Source organism: Ursus americanus, chromosome 10 (genome assembly GCF_024610735.1).
Source record: "Ursus americanus isolate L20-20 chromosome 10, mUrsAme1.1.p, whole genome shotgun sequence".
Taxonomy (NCBI): domain Eukaryota; kingdom Metazoa; phylum Chordata; class Mammalia; order Carnivora; family Ursidae; genus Ursus; species Ursus americanus.
Genome location: NC_142136.1, coordinates 21,203,580 through 21,228,472, shown reverse-complemented (window position 1 = coordinate 21,228,472; position 24,893 = coordinate 21,203,580). Strand labels below are relative to the sequence as shown.

General features: G+C 35.4%; 1 pseudogene; it reads right to left on the bottom strand.

Annotated features, from left to right (window-relative positions):
* Positions 1 to 3,450: 3,450 nt before the first annotated feature.
* LOC123800971 (SWI/SNF-related matrix-associated actin-dependent regulator of chromatin subfamily E member 1 pseudogene) overlaps positions 3,451 to 24,893 on the bottom strand; it is a 39,682-nt pseudogene continuing 18,239 nt past the window's right edge.

The window sequence follows — 24,893 nt, the reverse complement described above, 5'->3', positions numbered from 1 at the left end:
CTGACTAAGCCACTCAGGCACCCCTACATTTTTTTTTTTAAATAAAATTTACCAGAAAGTGCTTGATTGTTCAAATATATATGATTATATTATTCAATTCAATGAATATTAAGATATTAAGACATTGTTAATTCCCTCCAAACCTGAGAAAAACTTCAAATTTCAGTTCTCTTAATTTATATAGATTTGGCCCAAATCTATATTAAAAAATCATAATGGTTAAAATTCAAATAATATTGGGAATTTTATTTAATCATAGGTGAACAGTTGAAAATATATCAACACAATTGTCAGAATCTTAAAATTGTCCTCCAAATGTGTTTGATGTTCTAAAGAGATGAACTTCCTATTTAAAATTTTCAATATTAGAATTTTGACTGAACTCTTTTAAGTTAAACACTTTCTTTTTAAAAAAAATCGTGAGTTACCAGGAATCGTACCAACCTATTTTTTGATAGCTTGCATTCAAAGTCATGTATGTTTATAACAAGTGCAGACTACGACATTCTTGCGAATATAATTAGAACGCTTTACTATCCCTTGCCAAAAAAATGTTTCTTCTCTGAATTCCCCCTGAAAATACTACGTATTAATGCACTTGTTGGCAGTGAAAATCAGTAGAGTAACATGATATGGTACTGCAGTCGGCTGCATTTTTCTATTTATTAACCTTCGTCTATACTCAAAGTATTATTTCCTTTGGATTTGGACAATTTCTTTTTATGAGATAAAAGAAAATGTGTCATAAAGTTAATTTCCACATCTAAATTGCAAGATTGTTGTTCCCCGAAAAATAAGACTCTTTTAATAGGAAATTTACCTATAGTAATAAAGCCTTAAAGCTTTCATTGCGACTAATTTTTAGAAAGTCAGCAATAAGGAAAATGGTTATAATACAGCAGCAACAAAGTGTACTGTATAGATTTAGTCAATATATGATGCAATAAGATCTAGCTTAGGTATTTTTTATGGATTAATATAATACCTCCCTTCCTAGGAAAGGGCAACCAGAGGAAGAAATGGAGAAAAAATTAATGAAACAAAAATCTGTTCACAAGCATCTGGATTCCAAAGTTTATATAGTTTTGTGCTTGAAATCTTCAGGTTTTATTTTAATACCCAACATTTAGCAGTCAAGATGTACACTGGAAATAAGCTTTGGTATATATCAATATATTTTATAAAGATGTATTACGTTCCTAATACGAGCCAGGCACTGTGAATACAGCCATGAAAAATCCTGGAGTTGTCTCTGTCGTCCTCGTGTTGTCAACCCTTATTTCTTAAAGTGTACGCTCCACGTGGACCCTAATGCCTTCTAGATTTCTGCATGCGTGATCTCTCCTCATTTTATGAGTAATCTGTTCTCACTTTGTGGTGGTAGAATGAGTGAGAGAGAAATTACATTTTTCAAGGTCACCCAGCAAGTGATGAAGTCAGGATGAAGAGGTGATACCCTCTGCCTCTGAATTCTTTTTTTTTTTAAATTCCATGAATGCTAAAACCTAAAAATATGTAGAAAAGTAGATAGGTAAAAAGATAACCGTGAGATCTCTTACGGAAAGGAAAGAGGTAGTTTGTGAGAATACAAAGGGGGAAGATACACTACATTGCATCCTGGAACAGGTGGTGTCCTCAAACACTGCAGAAATAGGTTAAGATTTTGACAGGAAAGAGTAGGAAATTCTGATGTATAATAACAGTCAAAGCATGGACAATCCCAGGGGCAGACCTGAGAGTAGGTATTTCAACATTACTATTAGTATTAGTGTTAATATTAGTGTAGTGGTGTGATTTGCAGAACATTCTGGAAAATCAAGTTATTTTTAAAAAGTGAAGAGCCTTGAAGCAATGTTGGGGGATTTCCAGACAACAATGAGCAATTAAAAGAGTTTGAGCAGGGTTCTGACATGATTCAGATTTTTATTTAGGAAAATAAATCTTGCAAAGAGGGCAAACTGGCTAAGAAAAGAGAAGCACTGGAGAAAAGAACACTGCTTGGGTAGGTATTTCAGTAACCCAAGTGTGAAACAAAAAAAAAAAAAAAAAGAGAGAGAGAGAGAGAGAAGAGAGAGAGAGAAAAAGAGACAGTGGAAAAGGAAATGAAAAAGCATTTCACAAAGACAGTGTATTGGAAAGTTTAGACAATAGAACGCATTTGCCAGAACTTAAACTGCATGAACAGAAAGCATTTGTTGGTCTCTCTTATATCCTCAGCTCTCAGATAAGAATCTGGCACAAAGGACAAGATAATCAGGAATTTTTTTTTTACAATTTTATTTATTTATTTGGGAGAGAAACAGAGGGAGCACAAGCAGAAAGGGGGGAGAGGCAGAAGGAGAGGGAGAGGGACAAGCAGACTCCCCTCTGAGCAGGGACCCTCAATGTGTGGGGCTCTCTATCCCAGGACTCTGGGATCATGACCTGAGCCAAGGTCTGACACTTAACACACTGAGCCACCCAGGAGCCTCAGGAAATATTTTTTAATTAATAAATGTAGCGGGTGAAGGAAAGAGACTAGTAAAATATAAGTGAATTGGATGGCAATTTTTGACACAAGAGGGTGAGATGTTTTTGAAATACGTTTTTATGATTACAAATTTTGATGTTAGTAGTATTCTTCTGAACACTCTTATTTGCTGATCAGCTTTTAAAATTGCCTTTGAATCTTACTGGGTTTGTATAATTCTACCAAAAATAGAGAATAAAGAACGGTGAATATTTTTATGTGTTATTTTTGTAGTTTCTAAATAGTTAACTATTAACTGAAAAATTCCATCATTGTGAGTTGTAGATCAGTACTGCGGCTTGTAAAAATACCCACCAGAGATGCTTACAGTCTTGACTGCTGTTAGAAACACATAGCTCATTTTTGCATGTACTTTCTTTATAATGGAGAAAGGCAGATTAAAAGATCAGCATTTTCCAGTGAGTGGAAAATACACTGAACATGTTCAGCATAGGGGCCACTTTGATAAACCACTCTGTTGCTTTCCGGTGTGTGCATCCTTCTAGAAAATGTATATTTCATTTTCCTCCTCTTAGTAATTAGCTTAATTACCTGAACCTACCAGTACTCCAGTTACATTAGCCTGAGCAGGATTCCCATGTTTCATATGGGAGACATTATTTCTAAACTTCTCGAAGGCTGTCAAAAATGTGAACATACAACCTTGGGTTAGCACGATTCCTTCAGTGTTCCTGTTGGACCTCACGGGTTTAATGGTTTCATTCCACAGAAGAGTTCACGTACATAATCCATGTTTTTCTAGTAATATGTGGACTTCCTGTATCAAATTTTCAAAAACTAATTTCCAAGAACACATTTTATAGTCTAAGTTGGATAGGTCCCAACTTTAACTGCTACCTTCCCGAACAGGAAGATACCTAGAGCGGCAGGATCTGTTTGGAGAGCTAGAGGTGATATTTCCCTTGCAGGGTGCTGCTCCTTCACATTTCTATTACCCCCGAAGCATTGTTTAATCTCTTGTGCAACTTGTGTCTTACAAACGAAATGACAGTAGAACCAGGATTCAGCACCTGAAAATGAAGCCATCCCTGCAAAGACCTGATGATTTCTTGTAGGCGATACAGATAGAATCGCTGTGCCCTGGCTAGCTGGCCCCGTTTTAACTCCTCACGGAGCAGAGCCACATATGCGACATTTCCTTCCTTGGTGCGTGGGTAGATGTGCCCCGAGGCATGCACGAGCGAGGAAGCAAAATTAAAAATGGAATATAAATTTTCCAGGGCTTGTATTGGAGCCTCGAACAGAGACAGAAAACACCGCAAACTCTGGAATGATTAACAGCGTTTAGATTCTGAATTTCTGGAACATCTACCTAAAATCTGAAGCACAATGTACGTGTTGTCATAGTTTCCTGGGAAAGAAAATGATTATGAGCTGAAATGTTTTTATTTTTGCCTGAAGAAATTCATGACTCGGTGCATACACTGTCCAGGATTTGGAAATCCAGAAGAGATGTTTGTTTAACTAGACACCTCCAGGTCAAGGTCAAGAGTGTTGTGTTCCTTGGCCGGAAGATTAATGTTTCATCTCTCTGCTCCTTTCTCTTCTATGTATCTTTTTACTCTCTCTGCTGGATTTCTACTCGCAGTCTATAAATATGCTCACATCCTATGTATATGAATTTTTAAAGCTGTATTTTATCTAATGACTACTCTGGCTATTGTCTCTCTCTTCTCCTTTTAATTAAGCCTTATTTTTAAACCATCATCTGCCATTTCTTCTTTATTCTTGTCCATTGATTTGATTTTTCCCTCAACTCAGGTCAATTGGATTTATGATTCTATAGCTGTTTTTTGACAATGCCCTGCTAATGTGACTAGTAATAGTGTATTTTTTTTTAAACCCACTATACGTGGTTTTCATCTAGTGAAATTCCCTGCTGCATTTGACACGATTAATTGCTCCCTTTTTTCATGAACGTGCCTGGTGCACTTCCAGCTACCTCTTATGATTCCTTGTACATCTGTTGGGTCACTTTTTCTGTCTCCATATTGGATCTCACTTGTCCCTCTTCCCCTTAATGTTGGTGTACTCCAGATGTCTAAATTCATGCTTCTAATCTTTCTTTTTCTCTCCAGTTTTATTGTTCTGAAGGTTTTGAGTCATTTAGGGGACTTAAGAAGTCACGTTGTTGTACAACCGCGCCACCATGCATCTCCAGAACATTTTTCATCTTCCCAAACTTAAACTCTATACCCATTAAACAGTAACCCTCTGTTGTAATTCCTGATAGCCCCCTACAACCACCATTCTACTTTCTGTTTTTATGAATTTGACTACCCTAGGTACTTCATATAAGTAGATTCATGTAGTAGTTGTCCTTTTGTGACTGGTTTATTTCACTGAGACTAAGCTCTTCATAGTTTCTCCATGCTGTAGTGTGTGTCAGAATTTCCTTCCTTTTTAAGGCTAAATAATAGTCCAGCATATGTGTGTGTGTGTGTGTGTGTGTGTGTGTGTGTGTGTGTGTGTGTATGACATGTTTTGCTTATCCATTCATCTATTGGTAGATACGTGGTTTGTTTCTACCTCTTGGCTATCGTGAATTTGATCAGGCTAATGTTCCTGATGTTGAACATATTTTCACAGGTATATTGGCCACATTTATATTTTCTTTACAGAAATGTCTATTCAAGTGCTTTACCTATTTTTAATAGGGTTTTTTGAATTGCTGAATTGCAGAAGTTCTTTGTATATTCTTGATAATAATCTCTTACTAGATATATGTTCTGCAAGTATTTTCTCCCATTTCATGAGTTGCCTTTGTACCTCGTTGATGGTGTCCTATGATGCCCTAAAATGTTTAATTTTGATCCACTCCACTTTATATTTTCTTTTGTTGTCTGTGCTTTTGGTATCAGATCCAAGAAACCTTTGCCATATCCAATACCATGAAGATTTTCCCCTACAAGTTTTCTTCTACAAGTTTTATTGTTAGAGCTCTTACCTTTTGTTCTAGAAGCCATTTTGAGGTCTTTTGCTTGTTTTTGTTTTTGGTATGTAAGATAAGGGTCCAACGTCATCAATTATTATTTTATTTCTTGCATTTTGTTATAATACTGTCCTCCAGTCATTCTTCCACACTTTTATCAGAGCAATTTGTATAAATTGTAAATCTGATGGTGTCATTCCCATGATTAAAAACTCTCTGACGTATCCCCCTTTCCTATGGGAAAAAAAGCTAAGGTCTTTAAGATGGTAAGTAAGATTTTCATCATTCAGGCTCTTGCCTCACTTCTCCACATACTCTCCAACAGCATTAATGTATTGCCTCCTGCCTTTTGTGATAGTGCCCTTTCCCTAGAATGCCATCTTTCTCTTCTTGTTCCGACCTTAGGCAGGAAGTCCTTCCTTACAATTCACCACTCTCCAAACATCATATTCAAATAGGGTCCGTTTCATGTGCACCATTAAATCTGATGTCTATCTCTTACAATGATTTTGTCCGTCCTTTCTAATAATAATGGCTTTCTGGCATGTTTCCATGCTAGAACACGACCTTTCCCAGGACAGCACTATGCTCGATTCACCTTTATATCCCCTATGCCTGAGCACAATGTTAGGCCGAATCCTCAATTCACGGCTATGATTAAATGGAGACTTGAGGAGCATGGTAGATTTGAGATAAGTTGAGGTGAAAGATGTTAGGAAAGGGGGAATGGAGGAACTATTGCAGAGCAGGAATCTCTTAGGCAGGACAACGTTCAAGAGTGCAGGGAGCGTTTCAGAGTAGTTCAGAGGCTGAGTGAGGAATCTGGAGAAAGGCAAGAGAATGGATATGTATGTAGGATTCGAGAAATTTTTAGGAGGGTCACCTGACTTTGGAGGTCAAGAGCATCTAGGAAAATAAAGTGTTTCTTTCTGGGCTAAATGCCAAGCAGAAAAAAAAAATGTTCAAGGATAGGCATAGCTACGTCCCTATTAGGAAAAAGAAATTGCTGTGAGCAGCAGTTGGTCAGAAGCAGCCGTGGATGTATCACCTGTAAGACAATGAACTTATGCTCAGAGAGAAAAAATAAATCCTGACTCAGCCTCGAAAGTACCTAGAAGAAAGGACACACTGCCATTATGCCACTCACACCCATTTGAGCTGGGACTCATTTTTATTATAACATACTCATTAGGATTCAAATAACAGAGGAAAAGAAACACTATGATGAAGATTCTTGGTTTTCAGATGATTTAATCCAATACTAATCTCAGGCTGCATTTATTCCAGATAAAATCTTCCAGTTCTGGAAACTCTGAATAGAGTATTCCTCTGATAAACTAATTTAAACATTATACCACCATTCAGATTTTTTTCTGATTTATCGAAATGGCAGGTATTTCCTGTTGCTTTGCTTATACCAATACTTGAAACAACTACTTTGTTTCAGATGTTTTCTAATACAATATCACTAGCTCTGTTTTGATTTGTTCTTTTAGTTTTGACTTTGGGATTATATGGTTATATGCAGGAATACCATATCCTCTTATATCTTTCTTAGCTGGCAAAAGTATACTTTTTTCTCTTATAGTTGGATTAAGGACTATATTGAATTTTTAATTGTTTATTATACTACATATAATCTATTTCCACAATGAACTAAAGTACTGAAAAATAGAAAAATCATGCTATAGCTTTCTTCACCAATTTGATTAGAATGATAAAATCACACAAGATAATTTTATAGTATACTAGGTCAAGTATCCAATCTTCCTTCGTTTACCAAATCCTTTGAAAACTTCAAGAAATGGCGTCCTTCATTTGACTACCTCTGTTGTATTTGGTGAGTGACTTGGAATATCTCCAGAAAACATGTTAGTCCAACATTAGTCTTCTGAAAGTGTAGAACTATAGCACCAATATTTCTAACGTCTCAGCACCGATACTCACAGTAATATGAGTATATCTGCATGTCCCTCAAATTATTTTAGTAACTTCAATCTCAAGTATTTATTTTGTTGTTATAAAATTACAGTGTCATTTTTTTAAGAAAAACAAATTTATTTCAGATATTTTAATACTCTGTAATCTATAAGACAGGTCCAAAACAAACTATTTAGAAGAGTGTAATCAGGGCACCTGGCTCAGTCAGTTAAGCATCCCACTCTTGATTTCAACTCAGGTCATGATCCCAGGGTCGTAAGTCTGCTTAAGATTCTCTCTCTCTCTCCCTTTCTCGCTGCCCCTCCCCACTCCACATAGGTGCACACACTCTCTCTCAAAAAAAAAAAAGAAAAGAAAAGAAAAAAGAAAAAAGTGAAATCCATTTGTCAGACTAATTAGTCCATTGTAGCCAATGGCTATTCCAGAGCAGTATCTGTTTAGTTGTCTGTGCAATCCCTATAACAACTTCTGAGTACTTCTGATATAGTAGCTTTTTTTCCCTTCAACTTTTTATTTAAATTCCAGGTAGTTAGCATGCAGTGTAACACTAGTTTCAGGTGTAGAACTTAGCGATTCATCACTTAAATACAACACCCAGTGCTCATCACAAGTGCCCTCCTGAATACCCATCACCCATTCAACCCATCCCCCCACCCCCCTCTTCTCCAGCAACCCTCATTATTTTCTCTGTATTTAAGAGTCTGTTTTATGGTTTGCCTCTCTTCCCCCACCCCCACACCCACCACGTTCATCTGTTTTGTTCCTTACATTCTACATATGAATGAAATCATATGGTATTTCTCTTTCCCTGACTGACTTATTTTGCTTAGCGTCATACTCTCTAGCTCCATCCACATCATTGAAGATGGCAAGATTTCATTCTTTTTGATGGCCAAGTAATATTCCATTGTATATACACCACTTCTTTATCCATTCATCAGCTGATGGACATTTAGGCTCTTTCTATAATTTAGCTATTGTTGATAATGCTGTTATTGGGGTGCATATGCCCCTTCGAATCAGTATTTTTGTATCCTTTGGGTAAATACCTGGTAGTGTAATTGCTGGGCCATAGGGTAGCTCTATTTTTAACTTTTTGAAGAACCTCCATAGTGTTTTCCAGAATGGCTGCACCAGTTTGCATTCCCACCAACAATGTAAGACGGTTCCCCTTTTTCTGCATCCTCGCCAACACTTGTTTCCTGTGTTGTTAATTTTAGCCATTCTGACAAATGTGAGGTAATATCTCATTGTAGTTTCAATTTATATTTCATTGCTGATAAGTGATGTTGAGCATCTTTTCACGTGTCTGTTAGTCAACTGTATGTCTTCTTTGAAAAGTGTCTATTCATGTCTTCTGTCCATTTTTCATTGGATTATTCGTTTTTTGGGTGTTGAGTTTCCTAAGTTCTTTACATATTTTGGATACTAACCCTTTATCGCATACGTCATTTGTAAATATCTTCTCCCTTCTCCCATTTTGAAGGTTGCCTGTTAGTTTTGTTGATTGTTTCCTTCACTGTGCAGAAGCTTTTCATCTTGATGAAGTCAAGTCCTTTTGTTTCCCTTGCCTCAGGAGACACATCTATAAGAAGTTGCTATGGCCGATATCAAAGAGGTTATTGCCTGTGTTTGCCTCTAGGATTTTAATGGCTTCCTGTCTCACATTTAGGTCTTTCATCCATTTTGAATTTATTTTTGTGTATGGTGCAAGACAGTGGTCCAGTTTCATTCTATTGCATGCTGCTGTCCAATTTTCCCAACACCATTTGTTGAACAGACTTTTTTTCCATTGGATATTCTTTCCTGCTTTGTCAAAGACTAGTTGGCCAAATAGTGTGAGTCCGTTTCTGGGTTTACTTTTCTTTTTTCTTTTCTTTTTTTTAAGTAGGCTTCATGCCCACTGTGGAGCCCAATGTGGGTCTTGAACTCACAACCCTGAGATCAAGACCTGAGCTGAGATCAACAGTTGAACACTTAACTGACTGAGCCACACAAGGCACTCCCATTTCTGGGTCTTCTATTCTGTTCCACTGATTCATATGTCTGTTTTTGTGTCACTACCACACTGTCTTGATCACTACAGTTTTGTAATATAACTTGAAGTCTGGAATTATGATGCTTCCAGCTTTGCTTTTTTTTTTTTTTTTTTTTTCCTTTATCCATGTTTGCTTTGGCCATTTGGGGTCTTTTGTGGTTCCATACAAATTTAAGGATTTTGTTCTACCTCTGTGAAAAATGCTGGTGATATTTTGACAAGGATTGCATTAAATGTGTAGATTGCTTTGGGTAGTATAGACATTTTAAAAGTACGTTCTTCTGGTTCCTGAGTATGGAATGTCTTTCCATTTCTTTCTGTCATCTTCAATTTCTTTCATAAATGTTTTCAGAGTACAGATCTTTTATCTCTTTGGTTAGGTTTATTCCTAAGTATCTTACAGTTTTTGGTGCAATTGTAAATGGGATAGATTCCTTGATTTCTCTTTCTGCTCCTTCATTATTTGTGCTTAGAAATGCAGCAGATTTCTGTGGCTTGATTCTGTATCCTGTGACTTTACTGAATTCATGTGTCAGTTCTAGCAATTTTTGGTGGAGTCTTTCAGGTTTGCTACCTAGAGTATCATGTCATCTACAAATAGGAAAGTTTGACTTCTTCCTTGCCAATTTGGATGCCTTTTAATTCTTGTTGCCTGAAGGATTGCTTGTGCATTTATGACTGTATCTGTTTTTTTCATGAACATTATTTGGTTCATGCAATGTGTCAGATAGTATATTAGGAACTAGGAAAAAGAAATCAATAGCAATTTCAGACCCTAGAAGCTTGCATAATAATAGTAGGCTAGACATAAGGAAAAAACTTTGTTGTTGTTGTTGTTGTTAATAACATGGGAACCTAATCTACTAGCTATAAAGGAAAAAGGAGAGAGAAGAAGGAAAAAGGAACTTTGTGGAATAGTTGTCTTCTGAGCTACATGCGACTTGAACAAATAGCAAATCTTAGAAGTTTTCGGCTTTCATAACTTTGTATTTTTTATGATTGTAATCTATCTTTCTTTCTGTCTCTCTGTCTCTCTATCTTTCTCTCTCTCTTTCTTGTTTTTTATTTTTTTTTAATTTTGGAAACATCAATAATATTCTTCTAGCCCCTTTTTTTCCAGGCCAAAAAAGCATATAATCATTTCACTGTCTAATCACTTTTCCATCTATTGAATTATTTTAATTTCTGTTTTTAGAATTTCCTTAAAAGTCTTTTTTTTTTTAGTTTTTTCTTGTACTATATTGTTTAAAATCTTCAAATTTTAAAATACTCTTGCAGAAATGGATGTCACACTCAAGTACAGTGAAAGAATAGAATCTGTTTTGAGCTGCTGACCTCTACATGGTCCTGGATGGTCTAGGCTAACTTTAATTGAAGTCACATCCATATATCTGTGCTCACCTACCAATTTCCATACTTGGTTATTTAACATAAATTCCATTTTGATGTTTCCCATATGATATTCTGAAATTTAAAAATGGAAACAATTCAAAGTTGTTTATTTTTATATTATGTGTTTATAGAATATTATCCATGTATCACACAAAACATTGAATGATGTTATGCAAAAGTAACAGACCTTACATGCCAAGATATTTTAATTTAGTTTGACTTGTAGATGATGACAGAGTGGTAGACTGTGTCACAATTTTAAGAATGCATTTTTCTTAAAAAATTAAGCAAATTTATTATAGAGCTGTTCATATCATATAGGTAAATGATGTAACAGGTGTTGAACAGTTCTCATACACCACAAAACAAGCTAAATGTTTTGCAAAATTATTTCATTTTATTCTTACAAAAACGCCTGGACATTTATCTGTTATCTTTGTTTTGCAAAAGAGAATTGAGAGTTCGAGAAGTTAAACAACTGGAAAAAAAAAGGTCATGCGCAAACTAAAGCTATTTGGCTGTAAACCTCATAATGATTCTACTATATCATGGTCACTAGTAAAGAGTCACTCCATAAGTGAGAAAACAAATTTTCTTTTAATTTGTTTTGTTTTTGAAATAAAAATCTTACAATAAGGAAGGAAATAGAGGCTGTTGGAAGATATAGAGTAGTCTGCTTTTTGGAGTTGGTGATGATACTACTTAAAAGACTACTAAAGCATCTGTAAGAGGTATACAATGGAATTTTCACATTTGAAGACAAATATTCTATGATGAAACACCAAGTCAATAAGCCAAAATGAAGGGGAAAAAAAAAAAAGCAGAGTAAAATTCTACCAGGCAATACCTAAAGTGTCAGGAACAATGTAACTCTTTACTATAATTGAGTTATTAATTAAACTGATTTGAAAAACATTGGAAGATATAGGGAAAACAGTGTCTCAGATATATAAAACTCATTTATAAGTGAGAAGAAATTTAAAAATTTTTAAAGAAGAATAAAGACCAGTTAAATGCCCAAAACTAAACAGAATCAAAATAATCAAATCTGCAAATAGTGCGTTATTATTGCACATACATACACAAAATAAGTTAGAAAAAAAAAAGGCCTATGCTTATTAGGAAAAATATATGTATTTCCATTTACAATCTATACCCCATTAATTCCTTATTTAATTTACTGTGGTTTGTCCTTACATTTCTACATTGCTTGGTAAGTGATTTTGAGATATATATGTCCTTTACATGTCAAAATCAAATCATTATATACTGAGAGCTGCTTCTTGAAAAGATTACATGACAAAATACCTCATCAGTTCTCTTTAAAAATTAGGCATTAACTCAAACTGAAAGGGTTAAAAAAGAAGGAAGAAAATTAGAAAAGGTGGTACCGGAGGAGCTTCTTGACAAGCCACTCAATCATTTTCAATTTCTCTGTGGGATCATATTAAAAATAAGATCTCCAAAATCAAGAAGGGTGATTTGTATTAGGTAAAAGTTTTGTTAATAAGGTTGTCATCCATTCAACACCTTCGAACAGTTGTCAGAAATTGGTTAGTATTATTCAGGGGTATGAAGACAGCAACTTAGAAATTGAACATCATTCTAAGTTATAGTGTGCCATAAAATCACAGCACTAATACCTTCTTTAATTTTTAAAGTATATTTATAACATTTTATGATAAAATATATTTTAATTACTCTGCATGGTTTAGAAATTAACAACTAAACATAGGCTCCAATCTTAAAATCTCTATCTGGTGAGGATCTTAGTGTCTATTAATGTATCAGCACAACTTATAATAATAATTATCGTATTGATATCTATATTTCTTGTCTTTATTAAATGGTACTGTGCTTTTTTGAAAGTGCATACAAATAAATTTGAAAACATTTAAATCACTTTTGAACGTAAGTACTAATTTTGTTAATAATTATTGAGTGTTTGCCAAGTGCCAAACACCATTCTAAGCATTTACATTCACTATGCAGTTATGACTATTAAATAAGAATACAACCCAATAACAAAAAGAGCTATTATTATCCTCATTTACCATTAAACAACTTGGAGACAGTAAATCATTCTCTCAAGTTCACAAAGAAATTAATTGACAAAGCCAATGCTGAAACCCACATCTGCCTGCCTCAAATGTTCTACTTTTAAGTGCTTCATTATATTGATGTCAAATTTTATTTTATGTTTTTATCATCCTGCCTACATGATTGTTTACTTTAAATTGCTACTTTTCTGAAACATAAAATTCCATTTTATATAGATGAAAGCAATAGAATTGATGAACTGCCAATGAAGATTATGCCAAAAAATATTTTCTCCCAAGACTGTGTAAATTTATGCTGCTCTTTCCTGTGTCATCAGTGTTCTCTTCATGATCAAGGGCATAAGGTAGAAGTAATCTGCCCCATGTGACACTGAAGTTGTAATTCTGTCTATGGCTATTGAACAATGGAAATTTAACTACAATGGAGATGAAACCAAAACTTTAATTATATTAACATTATACTCTAGTCTATAGGGACTTTTATTAGTACACACATTCACTATAAAGGAAGAGATAAAGAGTTGTTTCCAAGATAACCTAATCTGATTCTACTTGAATTAATCATAAAATGCACACATTTTAAGATACTCAGAAAAGTATCTGATTACTTGTTAAACCAAGGACAAAGTGCGTGGGGTACACACAGAGCATCACCAACCATGTGTCATCGTCTTCTGTATTCTACCACTAGACTCCATGATAATATTTTTTAAATGCCAGAAGGACAAATTTTGAAAATTTGAATATTTTCTTTATCATATAACTTTATGAAGGAAAGTTTCATACATTTCAAAGCTCTTAAAATCTGAACTTGTTCAAATAAGTATATTTTATTCAAGACTATAAGGTTGGCTGAAAATGTAAAAAAAAAAGTCAGATATTTTTAGTGATTTAAATATTCATGATTTGAAATTAAATGTTCAGCTTAATTGCTTTTTAATCCATAGGGATTTCAGTAATCTGTACATTGCTTGGTACATTTCTGCATCACGTAAGACAGTCATAAAAACAAGAGCGTGAATACATCTTGGTCTTGTATTTCCAAATAATTCCCAATCTTGCTAGGAGGTATTTGTGCCTCTAAAAAGGCAATGAATTGTCAAAGAAAACATTGAAGTTTTTCTGAATCTGTTAGAGAATCATCATATTGAAGGTTTCCAAAACTTTACATTTTATCTTGAATGTTTAATTTGAACCAGCCTCTGAAAGGAAACAAGTTTCATAATTTACTACCTGCTGTTAGGTAATATTTGTGGTTTTCTTTCTTTAAAACTTCAAGAAATTTTCTTTATTTTTAATATCGTTTTCTACATCGTGTTTCTTTCCTCTTAGCCAGTTTTTTAAGCTACCAGAATTTACATGAAGTATTTATATATTCTGTCATGACTTGTCTGTCTCTTCCCACACCTGTCACTTGTCTGATTAGGTGAACAGATGACTTTGTCTTCTTCATTACCTTCTAGGACGCCGTCAAATTCCCCTAGAATAACCTACTGGGCTTGCATCAGGCTGTACCGTGTACTGCTCTGCACTCAGCTGCTCTCCCCAACTTTCTCTTCTACCACCCATTTTCGTTTTCTCTTTCTCTCTATGGAGTCTATTCTTCCTGTAACAACCTTAGTAACTTTCTGAAAATGGCTCCAGCCTTAATAATTTAAAACCCTTCTTCTTTTCTTTTTTTTTTTTAATAATGATTTTTTATTATATTATGTTAGTCACCATACAGTTTCCATCCCCGGTTTTCGATGTAAGGCTCGATGATTCATTAGTTGTGTATAACACCCAGTGCACCATGCAATATGTGCCCTCCTTACTACCCATCACCGGCCTATCCCATTCCCCCAACCCCCCCCCCCCGTAGCCCTCAGTTTGTTTCTCATAGTCCATAGTCTCTCATGTTTCATTCCCCCTTCTGATTACCCCCCTTTCTTTATCCCTTTCTTCCCCTACTGATCATTCTAGTTCTTATGTTCCATAGATGAGAGAAATCATATGATAGTTGTCTTTCTCTGCTTGACTTATTTCACTTAGCATTATCTCCTCCAGTGCTGTCCATGTTGTAGCAAATGTTGAGAACTCGTTCTTTCTGATAGCTGAGTAATATTCCATTGTATATATGGACCACAACTTCTTAATCCAGTCATCTGTTGAAGGGCATCTCGGCTCCTTCAACGATTTAGCTATTGTGGACATTGCTGCTATGAACATTGGGGTGCATATGGCCCTTCTCTTCACTACGTCTGTATCTTTGGGGTAAACACCCAGTAGTGCAATGGCTGGATCATAGGGTAGCTCAATTTTTAACTTTTTAAGGGACCTCCACACTGTTTTCCAGAGTGGCTGTACCACCCTTCTTCTTTTCTTCCAACATTGAAACAATGAAACGAACAGAAGAAAGTCAGATTCTCCTAAAAAACAATATTCTATCTCTAATTCACATAAAACAACAACAAAAAAAGAATGCAGGGCAAAGAAATTTTTTCTATGACTTGATATAAGAACAAGAACAAAATAACAAGGATCTCAAATATCTATATCTATATGTTATTGATCCTTGTTGTATATATATGTATATATTTTATATACAGCTTCTTAAAAAATAATACCAGTTAAAACATCAAAACATAAACAATACACTATCTTTTCTAATTAGAAGCAAAATTATACATACTCATACTCTTTTGTTCTTCAAATATATTTTCCCACTCATCTCCTCTAATGATTGCTTTTCATTTTACAATGTAATATCTTCTGGCTTTCCGGGTGTATTTTATTTTACCATAAACTGAATTTAATTTAAAAACTACTTTTCCGGGGCGCCTGGGTGGCACAGCGGTTAAGCGTCTGCCTTCGGCTCAGGGCATGATCCCAGCGTTATGGGATCGAGCCCCACATCAGGCTCCTCCGCTATGAGCCTGCTTCTTCCTCTCCCACTCCCCCTGCTTGTGTGTTCCTCTCTCGCTAGCTGTCTCTCTCTCTGTCAAATAAATAAATAAAATCTTTAAAAAAAAAATAAAATAAAAACTACTTTTCCAAATCATTAACAAAGTAGTTAAGTAAAAGATTTCAAACAAAATCACAGGAGCGGACCAACCAGAATTTAGAATTTATCATTTGTCTCTGGCGCAATTTCATATTTAATTTTGCTGCCATCATTGCAAGTAATAACTTATAAATCGCAGTAAAAAAGTTTAATGAGTAATTTTCTCCAAATAGATTTCATGATCAAATACAAAATATATAAATTTCTAATATGCACTTAGAAATATATATACTTAGAAATATATGTATTTGTTGTACAACAAAATCATTTCAAAACTAGAAACCTACTTTTTAATGATTTTATCATTTTTATTGGATTAAGTGATCAAAACAATATAAATCTACATTTAAATATTTCATTAATTTTACATGTAATATGAGATTATGAAAAATAATCTATGTAACTAAAATTTATAATCTTGTGAATATTTTTCTAGATATAGCATAGAAATAATTATACCATTATAGAGATAATTATACCATAATTAAAATTTGATAAAGTTTATTGAACTCCTGTATGACAGAAATCGGTATTTGACCAGATTTAAAAATATATATGCTTTAAATTTTATGTCATATTCAGGGCACCTGAGTGGCTCAGTCAGTTAAATCTCCAACTCTGTATTTCGGCTCAGGTCATGACCTCAGGATTCTCTGTCTCCCCTTCTCTCTGCCATCTCCACCCCCAACTCCCAGCTTGCAGGAATACTCTCTCTCTCTCAAAATAAAAAAAATTAAGGTCATATTCGTATGTATACCAAGAGCTTTCCTAAATCATTTACCTATACTATCATTACTGGACATGGTCTGCAGTTAAACAAACATGTCTTTCATTTCGAATGCTCCCAATCGACTAGAGAAATACGTTTATATTATTTCATAGCACTGACTCTCTTCCCTCAGCTTCCATGACATACATCACCAGATTATATATGAACTAAATGTTTTTTGGCATAAGGTCAATTACCAAGGGAATTGGCAATGATTATATTTCTTCCTTCCAAGGAAAGAAGAAATAGAATACTAATAAGAAGGGAAAGAAGATGGAATGCTGAGAGGGTTCAGTTGTATGAGAACACTCACGCTGCCCCGGCCATGGGTATAGTAACAGAGGGCTCAAGTGCATGTTAGGAATCCAAGGGAATCAGCGATACATGGTGCCGAGGACTATCGAACTAAAGACGTTTGGCATCAGGGTCAATTGCTTCTGTTGATCCCTGTGTTTAATGTGTTGCTATTTCATCCTCAAAGTGATGGATGTTTATGTCGGGAGCTCAACTGATGTGGGAAAGAGAGAACAGAGCTACCAGGTGTTGGGGAAGCCAATTAATGCAACAAGTCAAAAATGAAACCGTTCTGCCATGGTGTAAACAACCATTGAAAACTGGAGGAAGTGCTGACTCCCCTGTTCCGTTTTTCTCCACAGAACGGCGTATAGGTTGAGGGTCATGTGGGTCAGTGTGGATGTGGGAGTCCTCCCACTGTTGAGGTAGTCCTGAACAAAAGCCTTCAGCAGCTTTGTGGGTGCTGGAATGGGGGAAGTGAGGAGAGCAAGGGAAGAGCTAGGAGTAGAAGGGTACTGGGTGTTGAGGCAGGGGGTGAAGGAGAATGGCTTCAAGGTTTTCCACTTCTTGGGGCAGCTGGGTGGCTCAGTTCGTTAAGTGTCTGCCTTCAGCTCAGATCATGATCCCAGCATCCTGGGATCGAGTCCCACATCAGGCTCCCTGCTTGGCAGGCAGTCTGCTTCTCCCTCTCTCTCTGCTGCTCCCCCTGCTTGAGCTCTCTCTCTTTCTCTGTCAGATAAATAAATACAATCTTAAAAAGATTTCCCCCCCTCTTTTCTTCATAACGAGGCCTCACCAGAGGTTCCTGAAGAGGACCTCTACCCAAGGCCTTAGATAAAGAATCCTAGAAATGAAGGCCCAGGGCCTGGGAAGGCAAAGCCGCCCCGAGCCTGACTGGCAGGGGGCCTGACTCCTCGGCTGCTGTGCCCTCAGCCACCACAAGGCGTCCTGCTCTAGTCTGGTGTGCGGAGGGCTGCTTCTCCTCTTCTTAAGTGCCTGTCGCTGCACCTGAAAAACCAACATAGGTTTTTAACCAGTAGCCTGACTCCTCAGTTTGCATTGTGATACCCACCTCACTGGTTGTGGCTGTGGAAGGACGTGCCTGACAGCCAGAGGCTTCTCCAAACTACACTTCACAAGTATGGGTCAAGATTCAATCCCTACAGGTAAAAGAGGGCAACTAAATAGAAAGCCAAGTATCAACTAACTTGCATATTTTTATATTCCTGGACGCATAGGCCTCTCTTTCAATACTCTGGAAAATCGAGGACCATCCGTAATTACTGCACATGGCCTCCCATTTTTGAAAAAAAGATGAGAGAAGGAGGAGGGAAGGGAAGCACACCAAGGAAGTGAAAGTGATTAGGAAAGTAATTGTAAGATTGGGTAATAAATTAAGTTTGAGAGAACAAAAAGAGCCAGGGCACGCTATGTGACATGGGTCCTAATTTAAGGATTGATAATAGTGTGAAGAGGCTTCTATACTAAGAAAAATAAATATCAAGCAAGTGCCGCTGAATGCAAGAAAAGTAGTATAGAATTATTTTTCTTCCCCCTTTTATAGTAACTTCATGAGGTCGATGGGAAATTCATTAACTACAAGTTTAATTGTTCATCTTAGGCTCAAGCTCTTGGTCATCATATAGTTGACTGGTAGCTGGAGGATCCTTCATCCAGACATAAGAATCCCACAGAACGAGAATCATTATAAATGCTTATTTTATATGTGTGTATATATGCTCATAAAAATGTGTATATATATATATACACACACACACACACACACACACACACACACACACAAATATATCCTGGTTCCGGGGCACCTGGGTGGCTCAGTGGGTTAAGCGTCTGCCTTTGTCTCAGGTCATGATCCCAAGGTCCTGGGGTCAAGCCCGCATTGGGCTCTCTGCTCGGCAGGGAGCCTGCTTCTCTCTTGTTCTGCCTGCTGCTTGCCTACTTGTGCTCTCTCTCTCTCTCTGTCAAGTAAATAAATTAAAACCTTAAAAAGATAAAGCATTTAAAAAATGTATGTATCTATCTCCTGGTTCCTATAGCCCCACACAGGGGATGACTAAAACAAACAGGGGAGCTTCCGGTTGCTGCTGGAAGGATGTGGATTCTAGGAGAAAAGAGCCAGCAGGGCTGCCGGGGCATCCTTTGAGTTAGGCTAGTGCAAATTTGAAGGATAAACTTTGTTTTGAGAGAGTGGGGGCTTATGGAAATCATCTGTAACAGTCAGCACAATCGAATCCCACTTTGGAGGACATTGCCCACCTGCAGCCCACGGTTGCCTAGGTGAATGACTCAGGATTGGGAAGTGGCTTGTCTTCCCTGGGGAATCTCCACTGACAGATGTTACTAAGTTACAGAGAAAAGACAACCAGAAATGAAATGAGCCTGAGGGATTGTTTTTTAATGTTTCCACAGAAAATCAGCAGAAAACATGAATTAATTTTATATCATATTTATAATAATCAGAATAACACATTTAGCCTCATATCGACTTTAACATAAATACTTGAAATTATTTAAAATCATCTTTTATGAGGTCATTTAAATGGTTTTAAAAGATTAGTATATATCATATTTGGTTTGACAGGTGCTTCATGCCATGAAAATGTATCTTTATGTAATGGTCTGAAAGGCTACTATTTCAACATTTTTGCTTTCTGGCAGATCAGCATTATGAATAACTTCAAGAGATGAACACTGAGATTTCATAGACAGATGCTTACACACCCCTAAGTACTCTTTCCTAGAGTCTCCGTCCTGTTCACCCTCTTCATAGAAATGAGTATCAGCCTGCTTGCAGACATTCCCTAAATTGATTTCAAAACAGGGCATGTAATATAGTGTCATATTTTCTCCCTCTGTGTGGCTTTCTTTTTGTATTCTGTATCATGCAAAGCTTGAGTACATCAGCTGTGATGTAAAAATATGAAACAGGTTATATATAACAGTCAGTGGCTTGAATATTTTTGAAGAATTTACTTGTACAATGTATAGAGAGCTTTCTAAATTGGAATGACCTATGGAAAATTGTATGCGAGTATATTACAGAAATTAGCAGTTTGTGGACTCAAGAATTCCAGGAGTGGCTCTAAATCTAGTAAAACAGATGCAGCAGATATACCAGAACAAATTTCAAATTGGAGAATGACCTAAGTTTTAAATGTAAAATCATTAAAATAACAGAGAGACAAATAAGTAAGTATTGCTCTAATTTTTCTAAGCGTGACTCCGAAAGCAAATAGCAAGAAGAAGATTAAACTATATATAAATAAAAGATATTTCTCTGTATCTGAGAAGTGGTAAACTAAATTTAAAGGCAGTTCATAAAACACTTGATTGCAGGGGCACCTGGCTGGCTTAGTTGAGCATCTGACTTGGTTTCCTCTCCGGTTAAGGCATCAAGCCCTGCTTGAGATTCTCTCCATCTGCCCTTTCCCCTGCTCCTGCACGCGCTCTCTCTCTCTAGAATAAAGTCTTTAAAAAAAAAAATTTGATTGCAACCTACATTAAAGATAAAATATGTGTTTCCTTGAGGCAAAGAATTTCTTCAAATCAGTGAAAAATGAGCTTACCGGTAATAAAACATATAAATTATATGAATAAGCCATTCCCCCCAAAAATATATGAAACAATTTTAAACTTAGTTTTTCAAAAAAAGTGAAATAAACAATAGAGACATTATTTCTTCTTCCTATTACATTACCAGATGTGAAGTGCTGGGGGCGGTTCAGGGAAGGCCTGTGCTCATACACAGCCATTGAAGCAGGAATTCCAACATTAACAAAGACAGTGGTTTGCACATTCTTCCATGTACAATTTTAAGAACATATTGTGAAAATATAAATAAAATGTTGACAAAAGCTTAATTTTAAAGATTTTCTCATCTTAATGTTAATTACTGTAGCAAAGAAATACAAGTATCTTGAATAAATTTGGAGGAATTTGTTCAACAACTGATGTATTTCAGAATAATGAGACTTTAAAAGTGATGTGGCAGATTAATTCTCTTTACATGAAGTTTATTAAGTTATTTTACATGTATTTTGAGTTAGAAACATAGTACAAGAAATTATGATACTTTTTATCTATAAACATGATCTACACAGAATATTATTAGTGTTTTTATGCATAGTAAATTTATACTGATTTTGATCTTGTAATTCTGTGTTTTACAGGTTGTCTGCAAGTGTTTTCCTTTTAAAATAAAATGTATTTAATTCCAAACAACAGCGGAAGTACTTAGTGTAGATTATTCTTCTAAATATTTTGAGATGTATTAAATAAAAATTAATTGAACTGTTGTTTTAAAATCAAATGGTGCCAGAGAGCTAATTTTTCAGAGAATGTAACAGGACAAACATTACACTTAGAATTTAATTTTTTACTTTAAGCATTTGATAATCATTAAATATGATGGGCAGTGGATAATACATAAAAATTCAGTGCACTAATTACAATCAGTATGTGCACGCAACAATTGCAAAGAACACACATGCTATCACTCTTCAGTTGGAAAAGGTTGAAGATGAGTCTACTCTAAGCATTGATCTTGTAGCTAGGACAATTTTCCTTACATAAATTCCTCACATAAATTTCCCTGATAGCTAGTAATCAAAAGTGACACACATTTGAGTGTATAAGTGAGAGGGAAAAATAAAGTGCCTATTAAGATAAATTAAATCATATACAATAAAAGAAGATAGATTATTGAATTTACTGAAATAAATCAAATGAAATACTGTGATTTCAATATATTTCAATATATTTAACCATTTATAAACATATTTTACAGAAATTCAACTTTTTCCCATTAGTGCAAGATAAACGTTGAGACATTGTTTTAATAACACAAGTTTTTAGGCCACTGACTATTTCTTGAATTTTGATTATGAAATTATGCGTAATTGTCTTTTAAAGAATCAAAAAAATAGAATAACTTAAATGCTCATTTAAGAAAAATACCACCTTGCAGGGGCGCCTGGGTGGCACAGTGGTTAAGCGTCTGCCTTTGGCTCAGGGCGTGATCCTGGAGTTCTGGGATCGAGCCCCACATCAGGCTCTTCCTCTCTGAGCCTGCTTCTTCCTCTCCCACTCCCCCTGCTTGTGTTCCCTCTCTCGCTGGCTGTCTCTCTCTCTCTGTCAAATAAATAAATAAAATCTTTAAAAAAAAAAAAAAGAAAAATACCACCTTGCAGACTAAAACCTTGAAAATTATGTCCTAATATATAGTGCTTTTGTTTACTTGTCATGGTTAGGAATATTTCCAATGAAATATTTATTTACTCCTTCATTTACTCATGTATAACAAAAGTTTACACTTTAGACAATACAAACATTTCTTGTCTGGCTTTATACCCTGATGTAAATACATCACTTTCTATCTGATTGCTGAGTGCATACAAATCCAAGCTTGGCCAGGAGAATCCCCATTATACACCTGTTGAAATGTTCCGCACTGTATAATTTAGCAGTCACCCATTATCTTTTCATTTTTTAATTGTCTTAGTATTAATGTTGCATTAAAATAAGCCACGCTGGGTTTGGTAGAATTCTCCTTTGTAAAACAATTTCTTCCACGGTCTTTTCTAGTAGTCCCACTTTAAAACTTAGCTACACCCACAGAATTACCTGGGGCCACAACTCTCTCTCTACATGACCCTTATCTAGAAATGTAGCCAACACTTCTCTTTGACATATGGCCTGTTCGGTCGCTCACTAGTCAGACAGAGTGTGGACATGGAGAAAGAAAAGTACATTTTTGGTGATAGTTTTGTTTACCAAATGTGTTATGAGCTAATCAATATAAAATAAAGTCATTCAAGACATTAATGTTTTGTAGTAATATTTTCTTCCTGAAACCTGTTAGATTTTCAAAACTTTGCTGGTTGATAATAAATTGTATAGTTAACCCAGCTCTTACCATCATCATAAAAGCACTGACTTCTTACTATAAACTAAACTTCTTACAGTTTGGTGTTAATAAAAATCTCTCATAAATCAATGACTCCTCTTCAAAAAGTTAAATATCGAAATTTCCTTAACTGTATCATCAAGCTATGTAAAGTTATTGGCATGATGTGAGATGTAATTAAAACTCAAAATAACTTATTTATTCAAATTTTTCTAATCATTGTACATTTAAAATATAACCTATTTTTCATCACTTTTTATATTATGTGTCAAATCACTCAATGTTTGTGTTGTCTGTTCTTTTTTATGATGGTTGACAATGTACTAAGTTTGCTATTCTTTTTTTTTTTCATGTCTTTAAGTATAGGACATCTATACTTAGAGGTAAGACATCTCGTTCCTTCAATTGAGTTGTTATATAAAAATGTTTTTATTAAACTTGCTTTCATTAATTTAGCTTTCCATCATTTGTTGCAAATGAGCAGCGAGGTGATTAAAAGACAGGTGGCAAAGACAAGAAAGAAAACAGATTCTGATTACAACAAAAGAATCTTTTTTATATTTTTGGGGGGACTTTGCTCTACACATCAAATTCCTTTTAGAAGTAAATGATAGAGCAATTTAGAAAAGCAACTCAGTGCATTCCTATGACCTCTAACTGGCTGTTGAGAACTAATGCAAACTGGGAAGAATTAAAGAGAAGCAAGATATAACCTTCAAATCTTGAAACTAGAAAATTGATGCCCAGGTAAATCTGGAATTGATGATAACCCGATGCGTGGGATGCATACCTAGTTATTTGTCAGAGATCCATCTAGGATACTTAGAACAAAGTGCAAAAGCAGCACTGTGAGTGGGGAAGTAACAAGAGAGGAAAACGATAGCATCACTTTGTAAGAATTTAAGTTGCTGGAATGACTTCAAGGAAAGCAAAATTAGCAAACTATTACAGCAATCAGGCTTAGTTTAAGCAAAAGAAGATTTCCCCACAGCAAGGTCTGCCTCTGAGTAAAGTGAGTATTAGTAAGATATTACATTTCCTATTATTTTTGCTACTAAGTTGCTATTGTCATCATCCTCCTTTTGGAGAAACACTGAAAGTGGAACATCTGCTTTTGATGAAATTGGTGTACCAGTATTTCTGTACAAATCCCAGTCATAATTAAAGGTTGCTATTCCTATCTTCTCAAAAGATGTTTTGAAAATTACATCTCATTTAGAAAAATTACTTTCCTTTTTATCTAATAGTTATACTTCTTTCTGTTTCTCAAAAATAAAATAAAATAAAATGACCCATTCTGCAAAGGTTAAAGCCATTGTTCTGAATACTTTTTAGCACACGACAGATTTTTTTTTTTTTTGTGATAGTTGTCTTGGCAAGTTTAGCTAATAAATGAGTCTTCTAGATGACTTTCATATGCTTTTCTTCATGAAAGTTTGTCAAACTGCAACAGTCAAGAGCTCGGTTCCTTGATTTGTGTTTAATAGTGCAAGGAAGGACTCTGCTAAATTTAAAAGAAGATGAAAGATTAAAAAATTAAAAAGCTTTCTTTTTGCTTTTTTAAAAGATGTTTCAAATGTAAGTATGGTTACTACAAAATGCTTTTCCACCTTTTTCTCAAACCTGTGCATTTTCTATGACCTCATCTCTCTTCCGTACCTAAACTTAACAATGTTGAGAAATATTCTAGAAGAATCTGATTACTTGCCACACATCTAAAACAAATGGCTTGGCCTCTCCACCTCTGATTCTCACTGTCATCTGAAACCCAAAGTGTGTAAGAAGAAACACAAACCTTTTCCTCCATTTCAGAATTCAATCCCTCTATCCGTCCAGTCATTCAACAAGAAACTCGTGAGTTACTCTTAATAAATCAAATCCTCATTGTCTCTAGGCTTTCTTTAGTTAAGAAGCTCATCAGTTCTTGGCTAGACTATTTCAACAGCCAGATAACTATTCTCAAGATAA